Here is a 27,000-nt window from a genome sequence, read left to right on the forward strand (position 1 = left end):
TTATCATGTAGCACACTCTATTGCACAAAGTATGACTGTAATTTTGTCAATGATGGTCTACATGCTAATATACTTCATTGAAGCTGTTTTCTTAAACTGAGTCTGGAATCTCTATTAGAGGCTCTTTTTGTACCCTAAAATCTATTAGATGTTACATCTTAAGGGAGCTATAAGAAGATTGACTCTCAAGAATAATAATTTTCTCTCTATTTCAGGGAAAAGTTAGAATGTTTAATTTTACTTACAATAATTTGTATAATTTTATATAGGTTCAAGAGATAAGAGAGGAGGTGTGACATGGAACTTCCTTAATATGCCTTTGTTGCCTATATCAGCTGTGAATTTGTTGGCCTTGATGCACAGTCAAAAGGGGAGAGATTTTTCAGTACTTGTAGATTTATGTTAAAAAGAACAAATTTAAAATAGGCATGGTAATGATGGAAGCTGAAAGAGGTATATTGAGAAATGAGGTAGAATAAAGGAAGGCTTGTCGTGTTCGTTTATTCCCTGATTTTAGTGTTTGATTGAATGTAAAGCTGGAGGACCAAAGCTGAATGCAAAAACAAAAGACATAAAAATGAGAACTGCCTGCTTTGTTAAATATTGCTAACTGGCATCTAGAAGTGATACTGGCATGTAAAAGTGATACATAGTGTTTAAGATATCACCACTTAATTGTCAGTTATATAAATCCAAAGCTAGAAAAATGTTATAAACACTCACTCTAATGTATATTCATTTGCACAGAAATAAAAGCTTTTTACATGGTGCCTGGCACATACTGAATATTTAGTGTAACAGAATGGAAAGAATTTTACAAGTTAGTGCCTTTAAAATGAGGAGATCACAATACATTTCTGACATGGTATTCCAACTTGGACTCTTATTTTACAATTTAGTTAATTCTCAGTGCAGAAACTGTGGTCCCATGATAGAGAGATTTGAGAATCCTGCACCAAGTACTGCTCATCTTGGTCATTTTGCCTAAGGCACTGAGCAAAATTTGTGTCTAGCTTTGACAGTAGCAGCAATTACTTCTGTTTTAACAAGAAACATCTAATGCACGAAGGACCTAGCGCACAAGTCTTGTGAGGAGCGGCCGAGGAAACTGAAATTGTTTAGCCTCAAAAAAAGGAGGCCTAGGAGGACCTTACCCCTCTCTACTTGAAGTTGCAAACTGGTAGGAGTCAGTCTCCTCTCCCAGGTTACAAGCAATAAAATGAGAAGAAATGGCCTCAAGTTTTGCCAGGGAAAGTTTAGATTGGATAGGAGGAAAAATTTCTTCAGCAAAAGGATGGTCAGGCATTGGAACAAGCTGCCCAGGGAAGTGGTTGGATCACCAGTCCTGGGAGTATTTAAAAGTCGGGTAGATGTGGTGCTTAGGCACATGATTTAGTGCTGGCTTTCACAGTGCTGAGTTAATGGTTGGACTCGATGATGTCAGAGGTCTTTATAACCTAAGTGATTCTATCATACTGTGACATAAAGTAAGAGTTGAAACTGTTTATCTGTTGACTACTATACTGGGAATTCTCCTAACATAACATAACCAAGAACCACCCGAGAAAGTGTTACCTAGCTTCGTTTTCCTTTGATGGTCCCAGCATGAGAGACAAAGAGATAATCATGCTACTTCACAGTCCTCTTTCTCACCTGCCTGGCCTTAAATGTAAGTGGTAAAGCCAAGATCCAGGAACTTTGCACCTTCTAGTTTCTGATGCGCACACGCTGTGCCATGTTCTTTTTAATGTGTTATTTTTCCAGAGTAAAAAAAAAAAAACAAAAAAAGACGTTCTTTTTATTTTTCCACAAAGATCTTAAAGGGTGATTGTGGGTTTTAGCTTCTGTGACAAAACATAAGTGTATTTTTATACATTTTTTTTTTCCAAGTCATTTGGTGAAAGGAACTTTCAGTTCTCAGGAGGGATAAAGCTCTAGAAAATGTTGATTTTTTCCATCGAAAATAATTTTAGCTCATAAGCTATTCTTTCCTTATCTTGATGGAAAAAAAAAAAAAAGATCAAATTTCTAGATCAATAATGTTGAAAACAGCTGCAGAAGCAATCATCCTGGATGCATGTTGTTTTCTGGTGCACTTTCATATCTGAGCATTTCCTCATGCTGTAAATATCAGCCTGACTTGCACTCAGGCTTCAACCTCGCATCAAGCAACAGCAGAAAAAATAGGAGCTGTTTAAATGCAACAAGGCTTGGAAAAAACAATTTTTTAAAAGTGCCAGCATGTCAAAACATTGAAGGAAAATATTGAAGAATACCAGTGTGCTTCCAGTTTGTCTCTTGCTGCATGTTTTTTCTATTGAATAATCACATCTTCCAGTGCCAAAAGCAGTAGTTCTTTGTATGTAATGTGTGCTTCAGGGCATTAAAGAAAAAAAAAAAAAAAGATTGAAATTATCTGGAGGAAACCAAATCACTTTATTTCAAAGACAAATTAGATTGATATATCTTACCATTCTCCATAGATTTCATAGGCATGTTGAAGTGGTATCAGGCATTTTATATATTATAGCAATTTGCATACCTTCATTAAGCTGTGCTTTGTAAAGCTCTCTGACAGGGGCATTTGATGAATCCTTCTGTGGACTGCATAGCTGCTTTATGTGGAGCAATCTGTTAAATCATGCCTTTGTCCTTCAGTTTGTCAGAATCAGTAAGTGAAGCAGATGTTAATAACTGTGGGAGAGTTTAGGGTTTTTTGGTGTTTGCAGAATACAGGATAATATGTGAAGGGCATAATGTGTTTGTAAAAGCGACAGCTGGTGTTATTAAAGACAGAAAGTCTGCTACAAGTGAAAACTTTCTCTGGCGTCTTGTAGCAACTCCAGGAGGTTTTTTGGAACAGTCAGGTGGGTGGTCAATTCTAAAATAAACCCTGCTAATATTATGCACAGCAAATTGTGTGCTTGTACTTAACACACAATTGTTCTTATCTTTCGTTGCAAACATTCTGTCACAGAGCTATCTCAGCCATGCAATAATTCATAACATTTTTCTGTAAACATGTCATAAGAAATTCTCAGGTCAACAATCCCCTGAAATGTGTCTGTGAGAAATATAATTTTCTGCATTATCGAATTAGTAGGGTTTTACACCTATTCAGTTTGAAGGATACCTTTATGACACAAGTTTTGCAGGACCTGACAGTTCAATCCCTGGAATCTCTGCCTCTTGTCAAGGTCACTTGGCTGAAGATGTTTCAGCCTACATTTAGGTGGTTAAGGTGCTACATCTGATGGGCAGTAATTCCTGTCAAGGTGTGGTGAGATGAGTGCTTGTCAGTTGCAGAGGCCTTGCAAGTGAAGGAAAATGGGTATAAATTAGGTAAGAAATTAGGTAAGAAATGAAGGGGATAAATAAGAGGGAAAACATAGCTTAAGGAGTGCCTCAGGAGAGGCCAGCAGAGGTGCAGGTGCTGATGTCCTTTCCCTGGGGACCAGTGACAGGACTCAAGGACATGGAATGAAGTTGCAGGGAAGTTCAGATTGGGTGTTATGAAGAGGTGCTCCACTGAGTGGGTGGTCAGTCACTGGAGCAGGTTCCCCAAGGAAATAGTCACGGCACAGAGCTTGTCAGAACCCAAATGGTGTCTGGACAATGCTCATAGTCATTTGGCCTAGTTATAGGTAGTCCTGCAAGGAACAGAGAGCTGGACTCAGTGATTCTTGGATGCCTTCTATGGGTGCCTTCCAACTGGAGGTTTTCTGTGATTCTCTGTGGAAAAAGTTGTTACAAGGCTAACTGATGAAGAAGTAGAAAAACGAAGGACGTTACTGTAGGAAAAAAAGGAAGACATTACTGTAGAAAATAAAGTGTAAACTTTGACCACCTTCTGATCTTGCAGTTTTTTATTGGTATTATCTAATAAGTAGCTCCCACTCATTTTAGAGGTAGTATTTTGCTGAGATTCACTTTAATGACATTCTCATTGTGATTATGCATGATTGTGGAAATCTCTTTTGGGGAATTGAGTAGGAGGTGCAAAGGGTGGAGAGGTAGTGATGTTACTTGTGCCTGTGTGATTGAATCTGAGCTTCTGAGCCTGGCTTGTCTGCAGCTGACACCAACAGCAGGAATGGCTACACAGTGTGTAGCATAAATAATCCTAGAAGTTGTCATGTTTGTAGCGATTGCCTGAAAATATGTAGAGAAGACCAGTGAGAGATTTCTGTTGTTCTTGCACATGAAAGTAGGCAACAGCTACAAATCAACAAACTGTTGCTTTTGTAAGAAGAAATGGCAGAATCTTCCATGCTGTTGCTGGATAAAAATTTTTACTACTTCTGTTCCTCAGAGTGAATCTTATCTTTCTGTCTGATTATCTTGCAAAAAATGAGCAGTGAAATAATTATCCGTGCTGATATTTACATTTCATCTCTCTGTTTGAAAATTGCCAGCTCACAGAAGGGAGCAGAGGGAGTCCAGGACTCCTTGGGTGGGCTGATCCTTTGGAGAGGCAAATGTCTGCTCTTCAGCTGGGACACATAGGTGCCCCCAGCCAGGTGACCGTTGATGCATAGCGGGCATAGACAATTCTGTAGCTGATTCTCTTTGCCTTCACTGGGAATCATGTGGTAGGTACCATTAGGACAGCTGCTGTGGAAAGCTCAGGAAAAACTCTGTGGAAAGAAAAGAGAAAGACTTTGTCTAATATAGGCTCTTAATTATCATTAAGATCTGTGCCTGTGTGGCAATACTGTCTGAAATGGTGTTTCTCGTTGCAGAATGCCAAGTTGCCAATAGTGCCACTGAAATACTCAATAAAGCATGTACTAATGATGGTGATTATGCAGAACAGAGATTAGACCAGGTGCATTTGGACACATGAACTTTCTTCCCATTTTTCCTTTTATTTTTTTTTCTCCTTTGTGTCTTTCCTTAGTCTGCTGAGCCTATTTCTTTCTACTGCTGCATCTTCTTCCTTTTTTGCCTTGTTAAGCACATCAGATTTAATAAATGCACTGTGCTCAGGGTCATTGTGTGAGAATCACCAGGAAAATTTACAGAGACTTTGGGACTAATTGTGATTAGGTGTTATATGTATCCTTACAAGGATGTACATCCAGAATTTCACACCTGTAACAGAACTGCCATGTTCAGCATTTTTGGACATTAAAGAAATAATGCATTTAAGGATACTCGTTGATTTTTCATGTGGTTTCCCTATTCATGTCACTGTTTTGCTGCAAGCTAAAGGCAGAATACTGCTTAAATGTACATAAAGATGCTTTGGTTTCCTAAATCATTTATATTTTCTGATATGCCATTGGCAGTTTTTCATACTCAATATGTTGTTTTTGTTTTTTCATTGCAAATGATTGTAGCAAAATTACTATTTGAAAATTGTGTTTTTTTTTTTTTTTTGGAGTTTTCTACTAATTTTGAACTCATGTGTAGAAGTTGCTTAAGAATCTATACAATATTATATACCTTAAATGTAATGTGCTATAAATTACCATCATTGTTATCACCCACAACATTTCTCAGGTAATGCACAGCTTCAGAAGGACTGGCTCATGGGCTCATTTCTAAGTAGTAATTTTGCACAATGCATATTTTTTTCATTTTATATGCTTAAGCCATATACTTTTAATGACTTTAAAAATATATAATCTTTTTTATCAGATCTTGGATTCTGAACTTGAAGCAGTTCTTCAAGATTATATGCTTCTTGAAACTCGGAAAGTATCTGCAATAAATAGGTACGTGTAATGGATACATTCATGCTTTGTGTTGGATGGTCTGGACTGTGTGAGTTTTGTTGACAGTTTAATGCTGAGCTTCTTACAGCTCTTGATAAATCTCAATTGCTGTGAACAGGACAGTGTGATGGATCTTTGCAGGCTGAATTTTCAATAACACATGGTTATTGTAGGACAGAAATTTGGAAGGGTATGACATTCACAGTTGCTCAGAGATTAATGCTTAGCCAAACCCACAAACTTAACTTCAGAGTGAACAAAAAGGTGAGTCTCAACAAGCAAGTAAGAAGTTTTGAAGGTAAAATCAGTGAGGGGAAGTGGCTCTTCTCTTGATCCCTCGCTAATTGAGGCTGTGCTTCATCTGGCTTTACATCTGTGTTTCCTTTGGGGCATTTTTGCAACTCTTAAAGGTAGTAAAAGTATGAATATAACTAAATATGGGAAGGAAATGACCATAAAGGTTGAAAACTTGGGTACATTGAAGTTCCTGGAAATTTTCTTCTTAGGTGTTTCAGTGATGCTCACATCTTACTTCAGTCATTTACAGAAAATATTCAGGCAATTTCAGAAATACATTCTTGCATATAACAAAGCAATTTTCAAGTGATTTCTTTTTTAAAAGTCAGGTCACAGTTTATGGTTCTTGAAGCTCTGCTGAACTCCTAACAATGGAGAAAGTTAAATGAGAGAAGATTTAGAAGTTCATATTCTTTCCAAAGAGTTCATAGACTTAGGTAATTTTTTTGAGATTCGGTTCAATTTGAAGGAGTGAAAGGTTTCTTGAATATTGGATGTAACAGCTGGACTTACTTTGATCTGTGTGAGAAACTTTGAAGAGATTTATAAATGGAGAGAGGTTAAATACTTATGCATGAAATTCACAAAAATGGATTTTTGCACTAAGTTGCTTATTCTGTAAGAATTTGAATGCAACATATCTTCATAGTGTGCTTCACCTGTAGGTCCCAAGATATTTAGCAAAAGCTGAAGAAGAACCATTGTCTCCAATTTATGTATGGGGTCAGGTACCTGTCTGGATCACCTAATGTCCTACTGCTAGGGCTCCTGGATGTTCAGACCTGTGTCCAGGCCTGTCAGAGGATCCCATGAGATATCTAATCATCCTTTCAGAGTGTGTGCAAAAGAGCAGTATTTCCAATGCTTATGTTTTCCTAATATTTCTCATATCTATTGGTGTGCCCTTACTGCTCCCTTTTGTGATACATTTCTTCACTCTCATTTCTTCTGCTTTGTTTTCTACTTTGCTTTCTTATTTTGCTTTCCTATGTTTTCTGCTCTTCTTAATTCATTTGCAGTCTCTGAAGATTAGCTGCAGTGAGACCTTACACAAGGAGGAGTTTCAGGAAAAAAAAAACATAGCGGAATGAGCTTCCCTTTTCCTGCCTCTCTAGAGAGCCTGCTGTAAAAGGCAACTTGCTGTCATTTCTGTAAATTTTCTTTTGCAGCCAGCTCTGCTGGGTGTCCCCTTTTTGCCCTGTGAACATCTGTGTTGCAGCTTATGTCTGAACCCAACTGGAGAACAAATGTGTGAACCTGCTTCTTATTTTGAGCAGGAAGCTGCTGCTATTAGTAAGGCACTTGGCCCTGGTTCACCTGCGACTTCTTAATCCCCAGCTGGGAGCGAACCAGCCGTCTGGATTGTCCCCTCCTGCCATCCGTGCCCTTGTCCCTGGGGTAGCAAGTTTACCTGTTTTCCTCCAGACACTGCCCAGTGCCTGTCATTTTGCAGCATTCATTTTCTCCCTGAATGTTCCCCAAGGTGGCATGCGGAAAGGAAGAAAGGAGTGAGCGCTGCAGGACTTCGGTGACATAGCTTACATTCTGCTGCTCCTGAAAACTTTGCCTTGCATGCACACAGTCATGCAGGTACCACCCTTCTGCATAAGCAAGAAATCCTTAATCCTTGAAGTATTCAGGCTCCAGTGATGTTGGAGCAGAAGAGAAAGCTTCATTTTCTAGGCTGTGCATAGGGGTTCCAGGAAAAGTCGACAGTGTTTCTGAGCCAGTTTTGGACACAACACAAGACAGCTCACTGAGCATAAATTAGGAACTTAACCTCAAACAGACTTGCTTTAGCAAACTTTTTACTTTAAAAGGGGAAAAAAAAAAAGGGGTGAAGAAAAGGAAGCAGCAGTTCTACCCAGTTTGCAAAAGTGCTATCCCACTTAGGCGTGCTCAGGAGTGCTTGAAGTGTATAGGTGGTGAACTGCAGTCTCTGTGGCATATGCGTGTCTCCAAGAGAAAAAGGAAATCTGTTGTGTCAAGTTGGCTTCAGCTTATGCTCGAAGGCCTGTTGTGACAAGCCTAGAAGGTGCAGGAACTTTTGTGAAAGATCAGGTGTGATAGCAGAGAGCGACTGTAACACTTTGTGGGGGAGGAAGCTGTAGTATTTGAGGTCAGGCTAAGTTGGCAGCCATCAGCAGGCAAGGAAACATAGCTGATTTAGCAAGAGCATGCACCAATTCAACAGCTTCCCTCAGATATTTGGGTTGGAACGACTCAAAATTAGCAAATTCCTGGCTGATGTTGCTAAAAAGGCTACTGGACAACTTTGTTTTCCTTGTCAGTAGATGAGCTCCCTTGCGGTAGAAGGGTGTGTGAGTTTCAGAGCTTTTCAAGCCAGGTTAGAAAAAGTTGGCCCCTTTCCTTCCACAACTATCCATCAAGGCAGTCCCAATGCACCCCAGACATCTCTGGGTGTGTGAATCCTGTGCAGGCAATGGTCTCCCCTGTTCATTTTGTGAATGCATTTGTTATGGAGGGAAGGGTTGGTCTGGCTGATTGCATGGCTGTAAGTGCTGAACAGCAAAAATTTTTAAACAAAAAAATCTGGTCCTCTTTAAACATTGGCGGACAGATATCTGCCTTCCATCTGTGGCAGCCTGTGCCAAACAGCGAAAGAACTGCAAAGTTTGTCTTCTGAAACCTCAGAGGAATAATTGGCACACTCCAGCGTTTCTTTTTTTTAAAAAAAAACTACACACAAACCTGAAACATTAAACACAGAAAGTAATGTTAAATGTGACAAGCAGGCAGAAACTGGGAAGTTCATCTGGAAGGGCTGTGCATGGAACAAAGCCTTGGCACAAGGCATGGAGCCCCTCACATGGAGCACTGCTGCATGGGCGTTGCTGTCGAGTGACAGCTGGCAGCGATCGCCCATTGTGGAGGCAGTCCTTTTGCTGTCCCCTCCTCTAGGGGACAGGGAAGTGGCTGGTAGTCTTGAAGGCATGTATGGCTCACAAGACCTTTCCAGAGGTGCAGAGTGACTTACACTGTGTTGAAATGTGACACCTGAAAGGGGGACAGTGAATACATACTCTATACCAACTAAGCAAATTAGTCTTCTTTAAAGAAAAAGAAGGTGTTCTGATCAAACAAAGAACTGTCAGGAAATAGTCTGAATAGTCTGAAATAGTCTGAATTATGCATTGAGCTTTCTTAAAAACACAAATATTTTACCTCTTTGGAAACACTTTCAAACTGACTTTTAGCTTAGTAGTGTTACCAGGAAAAAATAACATGTGGCTCTTCTGTTCTGTAACCAGTAGGGAAGTAGTACTTCTCCCTTATCCGACCATGATTTGATAGAAAAGTTTCTCTGGACACATTGCTGGCTTATGTTCAGCTGGCTGTCAACCAGCACCCCCAGGTCCTTTTACAGCAGGCAGCTTTCCAAACCATTTTTCCCAAAGCCTGTAGCATGGGGTTGTTGTGACACAAGAGTGGGACCCAGGACTTGGCCTTGTTGAACCTCATACAATTGTTCTTGGCCCATCAATCCAGCCTGTCCAGATCCTTCTGCAGAGCCTTCCTGCCCTCCAGCAGATCACCATTCCCACCCAAGTTAGTGTCCTTTGCAAGGAGACTGAGGGTGCACTTGATCCCCTTATCCAGACCATTGATAATGATATTAAGCAGAACTGTTTAATCAATTAGACTGAGATATTTGGTCTGTTCTTGTTCTTACTTGAGACTGCACCCAAAAAGGACTGTTTTTCAGTGAGCTTGAATCAGTCTCATGGAGCAGCTGGGAAATAAAGCAGGACTGTGCATCAGCCATTATGAACTGGGCAGTAACAATTTGCTTTGGTTAGGGAAAGTGTCAGCTTTTAGCAGTTCCCTGTTAATTTTTAATTTGCTTCCCCATCTAGGCGCACTGTGTTTTTAGTAATATGCACCTCTGCTGTGTTGTCCCTTTTATCAATCAAAGTTATTTTGCTTTTCTGACTTGGCATGCTGTTGCAACTATTTGTCTCCTTTGGCAGAGCTAGGAAAATGTCTGTTTATGATAGGTGATTACAAGGACACCACTTTGGTACTTGGGAGCAGCTTCTCCTAATTCACTGGAATGGTCGTGGCCAAGTCCTGCTGCTAAACATGCTGTATGCTACCCAGTAACACATGGTGTTAATAATTGAGGATGTCAATAATGGGTGCCACAACTGTCAGACTTAAGAAATAAAGCACTAATAAGGAGCTTTGAAATAGTCTTGTTTAAGATCGGCTGCTGTTTGTAACACCATTAATTCTGAACAGGAGTTTAATTCCAAGTGCAAGAAAATGAAGGAAAACCAAGGCACTTCTGCTACAATGGATTAATGAATTTGAGTATGGAAGAAAGCAGCAGTCTCCTATGTGATGTGTTTTGTCCATGTTACATTGCATGGATCATTTCTGTAGACCTCCCAAACATCCCCTGCAAAGCCACTTCCTGTCACTACTACATCCTGTGCATGCATAGGGTGTAGATGGTAAATGTCCAAAGTGGGATTTTTAGCTTCAACACTCAAGAAGTGAAGAAAATGCATAAAATCTGCTGTTGGTTCTGTTATGTTTTCGCTTGAGGAAAATGTTTCCAAATTGGAGAGGCAGGTGCACACTTGTGTGGTGCTTTTTGTGTAGATCTTAATGGTGCCTCCCGTGCATCCCAATGTGTCTCCCTATTCACTGTTCAAGGGTTGGATCTGGAATCCTACCCACACAGAAGGTGTGGGGTGGCTAAATGTTACTACATGTGAACAAAATATCCTTATTTTGTCAAGATAAAATACCCAGCATAGAGTATCATAAATTGATCCCTGGAGGACAGACCTAGAATATAAACTGTAGTACTTTGAATATATGTGTGTTATAATCATATTAAACGCTGTGCTGCAATTTGTATTGTATAACAGCTGACAAAGTATTTTATCTCCTAATAACTAACAAGTGTAAATAATGCTGATATTTTCTCCATATTTATAATTACATTAATTGCTTTGTGTATTAATAAGTTAAGTGTCAGAGCCCAAGCTGTAGATGCCAGTAATCCACAAACCACTTGTTTGCATATTCAAACTACAAAACTGATGAGTAATTGCCCTTTTTGCTAGTGCATGTCACAGCTCAAATTTTACACAGAAAAGCCCACTGTTACCTAAATATTGTCATGTTAAATATCAAATCTGATGCTAATAGAATGTCTTCTAGAAATGAAGAGAAACCCTCTAACAGATCAGAAGACATCCGATGAAAAGTAAATGAATAGCTCATTTAGCTAGGAATTGTGACTTACTTCCAAATGAAGCTAAGTTTTGATAAAAGATCTTTCCTGCTGTTGAAAGTAGCATTTTTCAGAGCCAAAGCTGGAACATCCATATGCAGTGCAATGTTTTTGTTTTGTAATGTGAGATAATTGGGCTAACAGAGTGTCACAAAGAAGCATTTGAGGATTGACTAAATTTTTCAAACAGAAGCTATTTTTTGGGAAAGTTTCCAGAGAAATAATTGTTCTGCTTTGCTATCTTGCGGACTTTAGCATTTTTATTCTTGGAGACAGAGCAAATACAGATTTCAGCATAAATCTTGCTAAAACTTCAGTTGAAGAAAGTGACTTCTTCAGCTTCTGGGGAGTTCTTTCGGGGGTCTTTTGTTTGTTTTCTTGTTTGTTGTTTTTAAACTTTTGTTTTCTTTGTAGTTATGGTGCTTTATTTGCATTGAAATCCTTATTATAGGCCAGCATTTAGTACAGTTGATGGTTTTGAAATTTTGCAAACCACTAGCATTTGTGAGGGCAACAGAGTGAAGAGTCGGTTCCAACTTAATATTGCAGATGTACACTGAATTATCCAGGGAAGAGCAAAGGTTGATTAAATTCACAAAATAAGGTGATTCATAGTTTTCTAAATATGTCACTCAGCCTAAAATTAACTCAATTATTTACCAGTCACACACATGCTAATGAATCCTGACAATCTCAATTGACCTGCTGTGATGAACTTTGCTGTCACCTAATAATATTTCCTCTGTATTTTCACTGAAAAGAGTGATTGTAGCATTTATCACATGCAAAGCAAAAATGCTTGAGGATTATATTATTTTTTAATACTTGCAATTCCAGGGCACTGATAAATTAATTACATTTAATTAGAGGCACTTATTTTTTGTGAAAGTGTTTCTTGAAGTTTAATCCCGCAGAGATTTTACATGTGATAGTGATGAAAGTGGCTACTTCTAAGGCAGCATCAATGATACAATTTGAGAAATAAAGTTGAGCTTATCTTTTTATGCAAAATGTGACAAAATTACAGAACTTTAATAGGGTAAATGAGGTTAACTATTATTTCTAAAATTAGAATCACCTTGGAATGCCATTTTTAGCTGTGTTACCAGTAGCTATAAGAAATTTGTAAGTTAGCTAAAATAATACATGAGTTAATCTACTTTCCTACTAAATACAGAAATATGCAATTTAAATAAAAGTGTGGTTATTCTGGATTTGTACTTGAGTTATGGGTAAATCTCCAAAAGGCTGCCCTGGATTATGAAATGGTATCTCTTTTCCCTTTCCAAGGTTTTTGCCTCAAAGCTTTACAGAATCCTGGATGAAAATCAACATTGATCCATAAAATAGACATCAGTGTAGTATCCGCATGGGTAGGGCACAGCAGCTGAAAAGATTTCTGGCCTGCAGTTATTTCTGTCAGGAAAATGGAGATAGATAAAGATATAGATATATAATATTTAAAGCTGCTGGGCAATGGTAGCCTGTTTGCAGACAGCTGCATGTTCAGCCTCTTTTGCTAGAATGGTTAAGTGGCTAATTAAGTGGACAAGTCAGGTCTCAGCATACCCTCAGGGAGAAGACTGCTGTGTCTCAGCCTCCTGTGAAAGTTTTGGGAGAGATGGGTTTGAAGCTGCAGCAATCTCATTGTGAGTTGTGGTGCTGGCTGTGAGGTGGGGCTGCTAGAATCCATTTTACAGGATTTTGCTCAGTGTCTGCCAACCACAAAGAAACATAAAAAGTTAAAAAAAACCTTGAAGATTTCTGAAAACTGAAACTAATGCATAATATTTAATTGAATTTATTTCCGAGTAGTTCCAAATTGTTAATGAATTTGTTTAGAAAGCTGATGTTTTTGGATTTTTAAAAAAATATTTTCCATGATTTTCATACTTGATTCATTCAGTGACATCATCTATGGTGACCAAACAGTTGTTTCCGTGGTGACAAATTGCAGTGTTACAAGCATGCTTGTATGAATCAGGTAAGAAAAACAGATCAACTATAAATGGAGAAAATTTGCTTGCAAAAATAACCCAGAAATATTTGGTGAAAGTTTTCTGGAGAATGGCTTGGAAATCTAAAAATTATTTTAACATAGGTGAGTCTTCAGTTCATCCAAAAATTCCAGCATGGCTGGTTTTATAGAGAAGCACAAAGGGAACTGTCCATGTCTGGTGACACCAGCCACATGGAGAATGCTTAAAGTAGATAAGTAACTTCATAAGAAGTGTGAATTAATTTAACTGTAATAAAAAATATATAGCTTCTTGCTTATCCTCTAAAGTATGACAGCATCACAGCTTATTGTGATTAAGGTCTGTCTCTCTAATAAATTGCATCTTAAAAGGATCTTGAATGCTTCTGTTATGTTACAGATACAGTTCTGATTCCACAGGGGTATAAGCCAGGAGCTCAACCACTGAAGATGATGGAGCTGCATCAAGCTTCTGTAAATACAGGGAAAGGTGACTTGCGGTCTCTGTATGTAAAAGGGAATCTATGTCCAAATTTAGGATGACCCAAATTATATGTTATATGGTATACTGTATTGTCATGGATTAAAATATATTTTGGGGTACATGGTGGTAGTTCCAAAAAGACCCTGGATACATCCAGTGACAATATGAATTAATTCCATTCCCGTCATGACAACTCTCAGTGGGAATATTGTGCCTTGGCTGGGCTCAGACGTTATTTCCAATAAGTATGGAAATAATGGCTCACAGTGCTGTAAAATGCTAGGAGATCTCCAGGGAAATCTCATCAGATTATGTGATGGGTTTGAAATTAATTCGTGTCCCAACTGTATTTACACAATGTACAGTTGTCTCTCTGATGACTTAAAAGGAAAGGTAAATGCAACTGTCCTAAATCAGTGCAGGGACTTGCTTGCTCTCTTAGTAGAGTATAGGTATTTTTCTGAGTTGTACAGAAAGTACAGGCAACTCAGAAAATGGTTATATAACTTTCTTACACTGCAGACTTATTGCCGTCTTGTTTGTCACCTCATTGTGCCACATTTTCATCTTTCTTGCATTTCTCCTTTCCTCCAGTTCTGTAGACATGAATTTTCACATTGTCCTTTTGAAAATCTGAAAGGGAAAAAACTGTTGAGAAATTATTTTTTCTGGTGTGGGCATGACCCAGCTATAGATTCATCCATTGATATACACATATACCTGTCATTCCTAGATTGCTCTTTGGTGAAGGCTTCTTTATGGCACTCTTCTGGCCTCTTTACAGGCTGGTTTGGGATTGTGCCAGGCTTTGCCTGGTCAGGTGCGCAGAACTGTGTCATGTTAGGCCAAAGGAGCAAGGGATTATCATCCATGGAAGAATGTACATAGCTTCACCATAATTATAAGTAGTGAATGTCTTTGTCTAAGCATATGACAGATTTGCAAGCCCATCAGTTGAGTTTCTTGAATTGAGCCTCTTCTGGGAGCCATAAGCTAAAAGTTCAAATATGAATCCTTGTAAGATTTGAAGTGTGCAGAAAATGTTGTCTCTAGTCAAGAAGTCTTTAAAGGACTAGGAGAGGAATGGTCTTCTTCAGAGATCTGCTTCTACCTTCAAGTTTGGCTGAGTATTTTTGGAGGCCCAGGGCAAAAGGGAAGTTAGCACCACATGCGACGTGCAAGGGCTGTGAGCCTGGACTAGATCTTTACATTTTTAAAAACTATGTGGCCTTTGAAATTGCTTTTGTGAAAATGGAAATAAAATGGACAAGATACTGTGCATACTGCAGCTTCTCTCTCTTCTCACTGATTTAACTTTGTATCTGGCTTCCACATTTCCCTTCCCCTTCTCCTTCCCCTTCCCTTTCCTTCCCACTGTAAAAAGGTATTTTCTTTATTTGTTTCTAGATTATTTGGTTTCCTCAAAGATCCAGTGACACAGAGAAGAACCTCTGGGATCCTTTCTGTTGACTTTTCTTCTTTGACTGTCTACAGTCTTCTAGTTCTTTTTTCCTTATTTTATGTACTTGTATTCAGTCTTAAGAGAACTTGATTCTCCTTTTCTTTCCAATAGCCTTCAGCTGTTGATCAGGCAACTTACTTTCTGTCTCTGCAGATTGGTTACACTGATGGAAATATTTGGTACAATGGTTTTGGTTTGCTATAGGCTTTAATTTTACGTAAAGCTTCTTTTCCTCCCTCCATTTTGATAGGATCAGTGCGTCAGGAGCCACATCTGGCCCCAGAGTCTCAATGCAATAGATGCCTTTCATTATTCATATAGGAGAGAAAACAATAGAAAATCTAAATAATAATTTATTTCCTCTACTGCTAATTCTTCCAGATTCCAGTTGTCTTTATCACTTGTAAAACACATCTGACTACGTATTAGAATCTCTTCCATTTTATCTGATAGGTACAAATACAACCTCCTTTATTTCTACTTCTTATTATTCACGGCAGCTATATTTTCTATGTAATTAGGAATTGTATTTTTCCCTCATAAGCATTGGGGAGCAGAAGGGATTGTATAGTTCTTTACTCTTCTCTAATTTGCTGAGCCAAAGTAGTTAGGATGTGACATGCACCATCTGAAGAGTGGTTCACTAAATTCCATCAATCAGTCACTGAGATGACCAAAAGTGAACCAGATTGCTGATATGCCTGCTGCTGACAGCACAAACACAAGAAAGTGGTGTTGCAGCAAGAGGGTCTGTGGCATCATTATGACTGGTACTGATGTACAAAATGGAAATAAATCAGGGTGTTTCCATGTTGGGTTTGTAAGTGGTAATCTAGAGAAAAACAGTTGTTATTATCTATCAGCTAAACTGGTTCTCAGTTGAATTGTTTGGGCCTTTTTAAACTTTATATGCCAAGAAATTAATAATTTGAGTACCTTTCTTAGTGCTTTCTGAAGCCTTGAAAATATGAACCTGAACAGTGTATGGTGCTTTAAAATTGTGTTTAGTATAGAGGTATTTATCTATTTGTCATGCAGAAGGAAAATTAATAATCTTCTTTGTGCGCAAAACTTTTATACTAAATGTTTTCTGAGATTTCATTATGTAGAAGCCCTATGGAAGCTGTGCTGTCCAAAACATTTTTCTTTTCATGTACTGTAATGTGTGCTTGTTCAAACAAAGAAATGCTTATCTGTTGAAAAGATAGCAGTGATAAATTACTTCAGCTTTCATGCTTACCTACTGTTTTCCATTTGGCATTAAATTCCTAGTTGAATACCAGAAGCAGATACATCTGAATTCAAAAAGTTACCTTGATACCTTTTTTTTAGCCAGGCCCTCTGTCCTTATGATAAAAAAAGGAAATTTAGTCATCTAAACCATCCTTCTTGTATAGTCTAAATCCCACTAGATATGAAAAGGATTGCAATTTTTGTAATTTTCTCTGAACTATATGAATTTTCAGAGGCTGTACAGGACCTCTACCTTTACTGTCACAACAACAGCACTTCACATATCAACAGTTTAAATATCAATTTAATCCAAATAGCATGCAAATTGAGCTTCTTATACTTACCCTATCTCATTATGGATAATGGTGCATATGCTCTATTAATCCCTTTGAAAAATTATTGACTCCTGATTAACTTTCTTTTACTACTATAAATCATATCTTCATGGTATTTTTTTTTCCTGTCATTGACTTTTAAGTTCAAGGATCTGTTTTATTTTCATCAGAAAACAAATTTCTCTCTATGCTTAACATGAAATATTCTGGCCTCATGTTTTCCATTTTAATGGAAGTTCATCACTCTCCCCTGCCTTCTTCTCACTGAATAAGTGATACTTATGCAATGCACAAGTGGAGCGTACAAAAACAGAAGAGTAATGGAACAGTTCAAGAAGCTAAAAGGTAATATGACGTAAGTTAGCTGTATTAGCATATCTGAATGTGTAAGAAAAAGATAATTGTGAACTCTTGCCTCATTTGCCTATCTTTACCATGCATCAGTTGATAGAATAATTGTTATTTCCAAAATACCAACATTAGCTTTTAAGCAGGAGATGCTGTCTGTCCTAGTTGTCTCTTTAGATGTTTATCTTAATCTGCATTTTCACTGATCTTTATTGGTTGCCCTCTGAAGGAGTGTAGGCATCTGCTTGAGAAAGAGGTGAAGTTTGTCACACTGCTTTAGGAGGAGAATTTCCTGCCCTGGGATGAACAAACATGCACTTGACCAAACTCTTAACATCAATGTGTGACAGTTTCTATCTGATGATACATGTACTAAAATAGAATAGTTTGGTGGGAAGGCACCTACAAAAGTTGAACTGAAAAGTTGGTACAGTGGTACTGTGCTAGAAAAACCAAGATATGGAACATCTCCTTTTGTAAGGTAAAATTCTGCTAGACTCAATAAACTACTCATTGTTAGAATTATTATTAACATCACTACTAGTATTATTTTTGGACTCCAGCTGGGTCCTCTGCATTCATAAAAGGATTATTTTTAGTGTAAAATCCTACTAGGAAAGGTGCACTTTTAAATAATGAAAGTCAAGGACGTTTCGTGTCTTGCAGAGTTGGCTCCACAGCAAAGGCAATATTACTGTTACTTTGAGGCCATCAAAATTCAAGTGCTTCACATGTGGAAGTGCTGTCTGAAAAAATTATTTTGAAAATGCTACTTCACATTAAAAGTAGCTGGAAGAAAATTGTCCCCAGGATGGTATTATCTGTATGTAGCCAGTAGTTTAACAAGGAGCTCTTCCAGACATATTCCTGGTCTTTTGAAACATAATCTGTTTTCTGGAGTGCATTAGCCTGCAGAGGAGAAGAAACAGGGAAGCTCTTAATATGTTTTCCCATTTAACCATAAATGCTCCTAACTCTCACAGAGAATATAGATAGATCTCTTTTGGCAAGCAAATGCCTGTTAAGGGCACTTTGCTGGATGCATTTTTGCTATTCTGTAATCTTGGTAGTCTGCACAAATGGGCACAACCCCAAGAAAAATGACAGCAGGTGTAGATTAATTAAGTACAAAAACCACTCAGGCTCTTTTGGTAGAAGAGGAGAGCACGCAGCTCACCTCCTACTAATGGCATGGTTGACTTTCTTCGTAAACGATTGCAGCCCTGCAGACCTTCAATTTGGTGAGGATTTTGGTGGTGTGAGTTATAATTAGTGGGACTTGGCCAGGGAATACTCTCTAACTTAACAGAGCCAGAGTGCTGCAATTATTTCTTCCCAAAGGAAATATATATATGTTTGTATATATGTATTTGATTTTGCCAATAGTATTTAGACTGGTAATTTGAAATGTGAGCAAAGCAGGTAAGATGTATTTTGTGGAATCTGAGATCATCCTTCTTGTGGAAAATCTTTCTGAAAATATTGCGTGGTGAGTAGAATTCAATCCATGCTATAGATACAAAGAGGCTGCTGTTTAAAAATATTTTGATGAAGCACAGACACTGTCACGTCTACATGGTACGGTGGATTTCTTTATAGTAATCCAAGCCTATTAAAGGCAAGTAAATAACCTCAAATTTTTTATGCTTCCCCCTCCCCTCTCTCTCTTTTTCTTTCCTCTGTATTACCTATATTGTAAAAATGCTAAAGTCTTTGGTGTCCTTCGTGCATAGCACTACTCAGTATGAAAATTTTGTTATGATGAAATCATCAAGAGAAAGCAAGAAACCAATTTAGCTATATTGTTATTACCATATTTTAAAAGAGATAACCTTTGGGGACTTGAGTTTCAGTGGACTGATGATGTATCACAGCAGTGAAGCTTCTTTGAGATGGTCATAGGGAAACAAAATATTCTGCCATCAGGCTCTTGCCCTCCTCCTCCTGCATCCCTAACAGCAGCACAATGTTTACTGTTGTTAGTGGCCACCTGCTTCTCTTCAAATCCTCCTCATGCAAAACACAGTCGTTTCAGAACAGTCATTATACATTTGGAAACGGCAAAGCAACTCTCCAAACCGATTGTGTTGTATAGCAGCTCAACTGTATGCGTTTTTGCTGCTTGGAAGGCTGGTAGCTGCTTGGCAAGCTAAAGAAGAAGCTTCTTCCCAATAACAGTGTTTTTTCTTTTATCCCGGAGTGTGGTATTATTTTTCTAGTGGTATGATTAGGAAAGAAAATATATACAAAGCTTAAGAAATATTCCAATGTATTTATAATACAGTATTATGATGGGAATTAAATAAAGTCACTCAAGTGCTTGAGTTCATTCAAGTACTTTGGGGGCTTTTAAAAAGAAATAATTGTTGCATACAAAGTCTTGCCTGAATAGCAATTATTTGATTAAAAGAATTCTGGCCTAGGTCTTGTGCTTGGCTTTCTATGAGCTTAACCATGCAATCATGTTTTATTGCCATTGTTGAACCTAGATGGATTTAAATAGGGCTTCTCCCACGTAGATTCTTTAATGATACTTTTAAGGAAGAGAGCACAAGTAAATTGAAATTAAATCCCAGACCTTCATCTCAAGGAAGAGGGTGGGACGGGGTGTGAAAGGAGCCCTGGAGCTTTTGGAAACAGCAGGAGTAGCATTACACAGCAAGGAGACCAGAGAGCTGGAGTCTTTCTGAGGATGGAAAAACAACATTCTTCCTGCTGAGAGTCCTTTGCTTTGACTGGATGCAGATGACATTCTCTCTGAACCTACTGCTGCCTACAACAATACTTCCAAATGCAACTGGCACCCGTTCCTGCTGCCTGCAAGCAGTTACAGAAAGCAAGCTGGGTTTCTAGGTTTTCTTAGACCCACCCTACCTAAGAAGTACAATTTCTTCACTGTACATAAGGAGAATAAAAACAAGATAAATGGAAAAGTCATGCTAAAATCTTTGCAAAACTTGAAAATTCTGTCAATTGAAATCTGAAGTGCTGAGAAGCAATGACATATTGCATTGTGGCAGATCTCAACAAGGATTGAGAAAGAGTGAGCCTGTAACAATCTAGGCAAAGCTTCATGCTCCTGGAAACATTCTTGTTTTGCAAAGTGAATAGCAGCTGATTGTTAAAGCACGGTTGCTGCTGATGGCGGGAAAAATGGCTAAAACTCTAAAATGAAATATAGTAGAAAGTAAGTTTTAGGAAGAATTCTGTCTGCAAAAGCCTTGTGCTATAAAATTCCTCTTGCCAAGACAGGAACAAGGACTTGACGGATAAAGAAATAGCAACAAACAAGCACAACTTTTCCAGAGGTGATGGAAATATGCTCAGAGCAATGATGCAAGCCCTCAGTGATGATGGGTGTGTTGCCTATATCTTTGCCTTCCAAAGAAGTGCAGAAATACTCAGTGAATCGTTAATAGTCTGGAGAGACTTGGCAAGAATTGTCACTGAGTATTTATTTGAAATGTAGTTGCAGGGAAGTGTAAAGCAGATATTCATTTAATCTCAAGACTACAGAAAGATGTGGAAAAAACCACCCCAAACAACTCAGAGGTGCAATTATTTACCTTAAGGCATCTGATTTTTACAGGTTAAAAGAAAATAGATCTGTTTCTTGTCTACTGCTGTTGGAAATTTTGCAGGGTTTATATAGAAAGTTTTCTGGTTTTCATTAAATAAATATATTTAAACAACTTATAACGGAATTCTGAAGGATTAACACAGTAGTCTATTCCTGTTGACATTAAGTGATAGTGTCTGAGAAGCTGTCACCATAACTCTCTGTTATTAGTGTTCTGTCACATATTTGTATCGGGTCCTCCTGTGCGTAGCGTGTCCTGAAGTGGTTGCAAGATTCTTGGTCTGAAGGGAAAATATGTGAAATTACTGGGGTTTTTTCAGTAGTGGTTGGGGGAAAGAAATCATTGTTTCAAGTTCCTTTCTGGTGTTCAGGGAGAAATGAATTGAAAAGACAAAAAGAAACTCAGTTCTCCAGGAGCATGTCTGAAGATACCATAGAAGGCCATGTTGTTCTTTTAGTTTCATATCCAGTTTTCAAAACAGCTGGATAAATTCAGAAGTAAGGGATTTTTCTGTTACAATAAACATATAGTTCAAAAAAAAAATCCGTAAAGTAAGAATTTAATGGATTATGCCTGCCCATCATCAATAGATGGTTCTATGAACAGGAAATGATGTTAAAGAAAAAAAAATAGTACGGTAGTACTATACCTTATACTGGAATTTCACCACCACAGGTCTGCATAAAATCAGTATGTTTAAGCCATTCAGCTTCAGCTGTTAAGGATTTTAATGAGTCCATTCATTTTGTAGATATTCTGAATTAGTATAAACTATTTCCTTTACATTCCTTTCACGAGCCCAAGAGATTCAACATCCCTGGAGATGATGTTGAACAAAGACAAGGTTTCTAGCAGAGAATCATCTGCCCATTTGCTCTGGACATCAGGCAATTAGGTCCTGATGATTGTTATTAGATGACCCCTGTTCAGAGTATTAAACAAGGTTAAAACTCGAGTTATTTTTTCATCCAGACACTGTGACTCAGTGGGAAATGGGCATGGTTATTCTGGGATAGGATGTGACCTAAATTTGTTTATTGGTTAGATTTACATACTGACCTCTTACTTTTGAGATCTCTGAGCTATCTCTTCTATGGTCTGAAAAAATTGCTGACTTGATTAGTGCTAGTAATTTAAGTTTCAATATCTGACATTTCTTTGCTGATCTGTTTTGTCTGTATTGACACCAGTCAATACTAGTGTCTCAGTAATTTCAGACAGTGAAATTGTCTGAGAGTGTCTGGGAGAATGTTTTATGTGAAAGAAGAAGAACAAGAATTTGGAGTGGCGGGAAGTGACTGGAACTGGACTTTAGGCTTGTCAATAATAGCGTGAAGAAGGGAATGGGTTTGAATGATGTTCAGATGCAGCCGTTGTTTCATCTTCATCATATTATGCTGAGCATGAAGAGTAGAAGAAAAGGTGGAGAGAGAAGTCACTCAAAGGGAAAAAGAAACCAAGGGAAAAAGTAGAAAAGCATAACATGGAGCAAGGTTGGGAGAATAGGTGGAACAAGTGTGCCAAGAGCAGAATAAAAACACCAGAGGAAATGTGGTGAAGCCCCTTCCAAGCACTCTGAATCTCTGCTCAGCGCTTCAAGGCAGCTTTCTCCAGGCTAGCAATTACATCTGGCTGGTTTGAGGAGCTCCAGGTAGCAATGAATATGCAATGGCAAAGACTTTAGCTTGGCTGTTCAGGGGTCCCAGGAAAATATTTTGGAAGTTGTCATGCTGATATCTGTGTTACTTTATCGTTGCAACCCATACCAACCAGGAAAAACAGACTAAGGCAGTGCAGTAATGTCTCAACACTGCAAATGCACCTTTGTTCTCTCCTTTCCACTGTTTTCTCCCCATTGCCCAAAGGCTTTTTATCCTCTGCTTCTTCTACCAGATAAAGGTCCTTGACAAAATATGTAGCAAGGCAGACTTGCTGAAGCAGATTCTTGATCTGACATCAATCCAGCTTCAAATTTGCATATGAAAATGTAATAGGGTAATTTATCACCTTTATTCAGGTAAAGAGATAAAATTGCAGGCAGCTAACAACCTTCATTTGTATGTTGAAAGTTAGAGGGAAGTTAGGCAGTTAGATAGCAGCACCTTTCCTTTTCTGATGTGGATTACCCAGAGGGAGTAATCATCATTCGTAGTTTTCGACTGACAACTTTACCTGATACTGGCAGGTAAATCACAGAGCAGAGCATGGCACTATCCTTTAGCTTGGATACTTTCAGTTGTAGCAGGTCTTCAGCAAACATCCAGTATAACCCATGCAGGACTTCTAGCATAGCTTTTAAGAGTAACTAAGGAGTTTGAAAACACTGTGCTCTATATGACAGCAAACAATAAAGTGAGTGTGGAGGAGGCTTCATTAAGATTGTTTGGCCTATGAGCAAAATAAAGAGGAGGATAAGACAGGTTTTCCTAGCGATTTACTTTCTATGCCTATGAATCATGGGGTTTTTTCCTCTGTTATTGTGATTGCATTTTTTTTCTCAGCACTGCTCACCCTATCATTATGGGTAGAAAATGTAAAGGGATTGTGATATTTTCTCAGCAGTGATGAAAGGAACAGGACACTTCAAGGACGTGCTATAAAAGTTGTTAGGACTTCAAGATGCTGTAGCTTCTTCATCTGAAAGCAGTGTGTACGATCCGTATTGGATTAATGTGAGTCATGCTGAAGGATGCTGGCTTTACCGTAAGCTATATTGATCTCGCATATTTACTTTTTAACTTACCAATTACATTAGTTTCCCTATTTTTCCCCAGCATTTCTGGGTGAGTACACATTTGAGGCTGTAAACCCCATGGGAAGGAGCCAGGCAGTTCATGTTGGCAAGGAATCTGGCAAAAGGCATTACTTAAATATTTGCCAAGAGCAAGAGAGGCTTGTTTAAAAAATAACTGTATGTTTCAGCTATTGTCTTGAGGGGCTTATTGGAAAAGAACAAATAGAGACACAAAATTTTGAAATTTTTATAAAGCTCCAAAATATTAAGGAGTATTAAGATAGTACAAGTTGAATATATTTTAGTGTGGTTTGATGTGGGTTGGCTTTTTTCTCTATTTTTGGTTGAGAGGGAAGAGAAAGCAGGAGGGGCTATGTGCTGTGCAGTCAGTGAGAAACCTTGGAATTGGAAAGTACAAAATGAAAAACAGCAGATGTGAAACAGTGGTTTCTGGATTCCTTCTTATGAGCACAAATGTATCAACTTAATAACATAATTTAAAATACCTCTTTTTGGGCCACGGAAGTAAAGATCGTGGAAATAATTAGTAGCAATCAAAACAAATCCACAACAAGTAATTTGTTCTTGGTGAAATGTTTCTCCATATTGCTTTCTGGTTTCTATCTGTCCAGACAAAGTATTCCCCAGACATAAGGGAAGACTTCTGACATTGCATAAGATTTCCATGCAAGACTATAATGTGGACGTGGCTTTGTCACAAAGGACAAATGTTCCTCACAATGTGCAGGAGAGCTCTTTGCTGAATGAACAAAAAGATGGAAGCCCCAGTGATATACCACACTGCAGGCATAGTTTTATTCAAATATAATAATTTAAATCCAGTTATACCAGCAAGTCAGAAAATTGGTGGGCTTTCATAATGGTGATATTGTTGACATATTAATTGAGCTATGCAGCCAAAAAACTAGAGAGGATTTATTTATGACACTTACTGGTGTTTTTCAAAATATCAAAGACCTAGCCAGCAGATTTTGCACCAGATGTATTACATGAAGTAGAATTGATTGTGATTTCCTGGATATTTGGGGATTTTGTAAAAAGGGAGCGCATAATTATTGAATAACTTCTACTACAGTTCTCACAGGTTTTTTTTTTTTTTTCCTCCACAGTTCTGTTTTGTTCCTCCCTCCCATACTAGTTAACTTGATCTGGTAGAATGTGAATTTTCCCTTAATAGAAGCTCTTCTCTTGTGGAGAAGAATCATCAGCTCCTAATTAGCTCAGCACACTTAACATTGTGTGGTCTGTCTAAAGGTAGATTGGTTTATCTTAAGGTTCATGTTTTTGAGCTCATGCAGTCTGAGTAGTGTTTTTCTTCAAGAGGAGCTTAGGCAGTAGGAGTGGTACAAATTTTCTCAAGCTGTGCAAGAGTGGCAGGAAACATGGGCTGTTATCAACAGAGCAAATGCGGGTCACTCGCAGGTGGGTTGAAGGATATTCTTTTCTATTTTGTTAAAATATCTGCAGGCAGCCAGAAGCATTCTAATTTTTGCAGTGCTGTTTTGTTAACTGAAAGAACCTGAAGAAATTTTTACATGTGAGCTGCAGCATGAGCTCTCAGCTCTTTTGAAGACAGCAGCTACAGTGGATGAAGTTTGTGAGGAGTTGAGGGAGACATTATAGCACACTTAACCCATCGTTGTTGCTTTTCCATGGTGTGCCAAGACAGCACTATAAACATCAACCACCTCCAAAATGGATAAGCTTCTGCGCTGGAGTGTGAGGATGGACACGACAGGTGAAGAAAATAAAGGCAGAAAATAAATGCAGTTATTTGGTGTCTGCACCACATACCAGCACCACTTACATCAATAGGATCTCTCCCCTTTTTACCAGCAGCAGTGTTAGTTTTGTGGCATCTGAGTACTACACGATTTCAGGAGACTTGTGGCAGATTCCTGAGGAAGTCTCCAACTGAGAGTTGTTTTGTTTAGGTCTTCCATGAAAAATCCACTAAACCAAAAGTCACCATTTGGGAGAAAAATTTTGTGATGTTCAGAGTGGTGAGTTCCCTACTGATAGCACTGAGTGTGGTAACAGATACTGCTCTGTTATCTGACACATTTAGTTCAGATTAAAGCATTACACAAGTGTGAAAACAGCCGTTTTTACTGTAGAAATGTTTGAAGAATTTCTTTTGGGAAGAGCACTGAGCTGGTAGGTCGTTTTCGAGGTCCTTTTAACAGGCCTTTCCCAACTCTGGGAAGCTTATGACAGTCAAGGGAAAAGTTGAACAGCCTTTGCTGGGATGCTGCAACAGCTTCATGAAAAATGGAAGTGGGTCATTCTGGATGTAAAATTTAATTAAAACATGTTTTGTCAGCATTGAGACATTCAAAGATCCATCTGCAGAGGGTGTGTCCACTTCTTCTGCCATGACATCTGTTTGGAAGGAAGTGTAAAATTTCCTTTGTGATTCACACCAGAGCTACAGAGTTGGGAAATTCCCTCTTCTCTCGTTATGTTTGGTGTCTCACCCTTGAGTGAAAAGGACTATAGTTTGTTAAAGGTCCAAGTGAAAATCTATTTTTAAAAAAATAATATGAGGAATCAAATGGTAATTTCTCTTATTATAGATGCTGGGAAATTTAGCTCTTATTGTGACACTATTTAGTTATCTGAAAATTGTTTATTTATTAAAACACCACAGATGCCTATTGTGAGGCATCCTTTCCAAAGTGGGATAATGAGTAAGAAAACAGAAGGCAAAATGCAGGAATTTGTTTTAGAATCACGGATATCATATGTTAAATATTACTGCTTGTAATGGAAAATCCTGTTATTTTAAACTACTCTTCAAAATGTTGTGGTTTGGACTAGTTAATTTTGTTTCCTGCTTGGGTTTGAACATTTCATGTCTGTTGGAAATTAAATGTTGTAACTAGTGTTCCCAGTAGTAGTGCATTAAGCTGAAAAGTGCTAGATTTCAAGCATACTAAGCAGTAAGTACTCTTGAGTTTTTATTGTTGCCACATACCTTCTGATAGCCAGTCCCATAATCAGAATATGATGCCTCAAAGTGATATGTTTATTGTTCTGAAAAGATTAATAGGCAGATGTTGACCCTGGCAGGCAGATAGAAGGAAAGATTTCCAAAGCATTAAATGTGATATTGAATTTGCTGCATTAAATGATCCGTCTTTATTTTGGCTAGGTTGCTTATCTGTTAATTGTGATCTGTAAGTCTAGTTATAAATGTTTTTTTAAAATACTGTCAGAAAGTCAAATTCTGTGTTTGCAGTCCTAGTGGGCAGAGGATAAGGGCAATCTCTTTTCTTATTGTGATATCCTGAACATTTCAAAATGCTTCTGCATCTATGCATTTTGAAGTGAATACTGCTGTAAAATCCAGGTCATTTCAGTGGCTTTAAAACACAGTCTCAGAGGATTTTTGGTAATGTTGAATACTGTATCCATCTCTGGGGCTCCCAGCATAAGAAGGAAATAGACCTGTTGGAGTGGTTCCAGAAGAGGGCCACAAAGATCATCAGAGGACTGGAGCAACTCTCTGGTGAAGGCAGGCAGAGAGAGTTGGGGT

General features: G+C 38.3%; 1 protein-coding gene across 3 annotated transcripts in view; it reads left to right on the plus strand.

The window, feature by feature from the left end:
- Positions 1-27,000, plus strand: part of ENOX1 (ecto-NOX disulfide-thiol exchanger 1) — a 359,470-nt gene that overhangs the window by 66,811 nt on the left and 265,659 nt on the right. For all 3 annotated transcript variants that reach the window (XM_053936182.1, XM_053936184.1, XM_053936183.1), the window contains exon 2: positions 5,644-5,720. The gene's annotated coding sequence lies outside the window, so the exon portion shown is untranslated. The remainder of the gene's footprint in view (positions 1-5,643; positions 5,721-27,000) is intronic.

Source organism: Vidua chalybeata, chromosome 2, assembly GCF_026979565.1.
Source record: "Vidua chalybeata isolate OUT-0048 chromosome 2, bVidCha1 merged haplotype, whole genome shotgun sequence".
NCBI classification, from domain to species: Eukaryota; Metazoa; Chordata; class Aves; order Passeriformes; family Viduidae; genus Vidua; species Vidua chalybeata.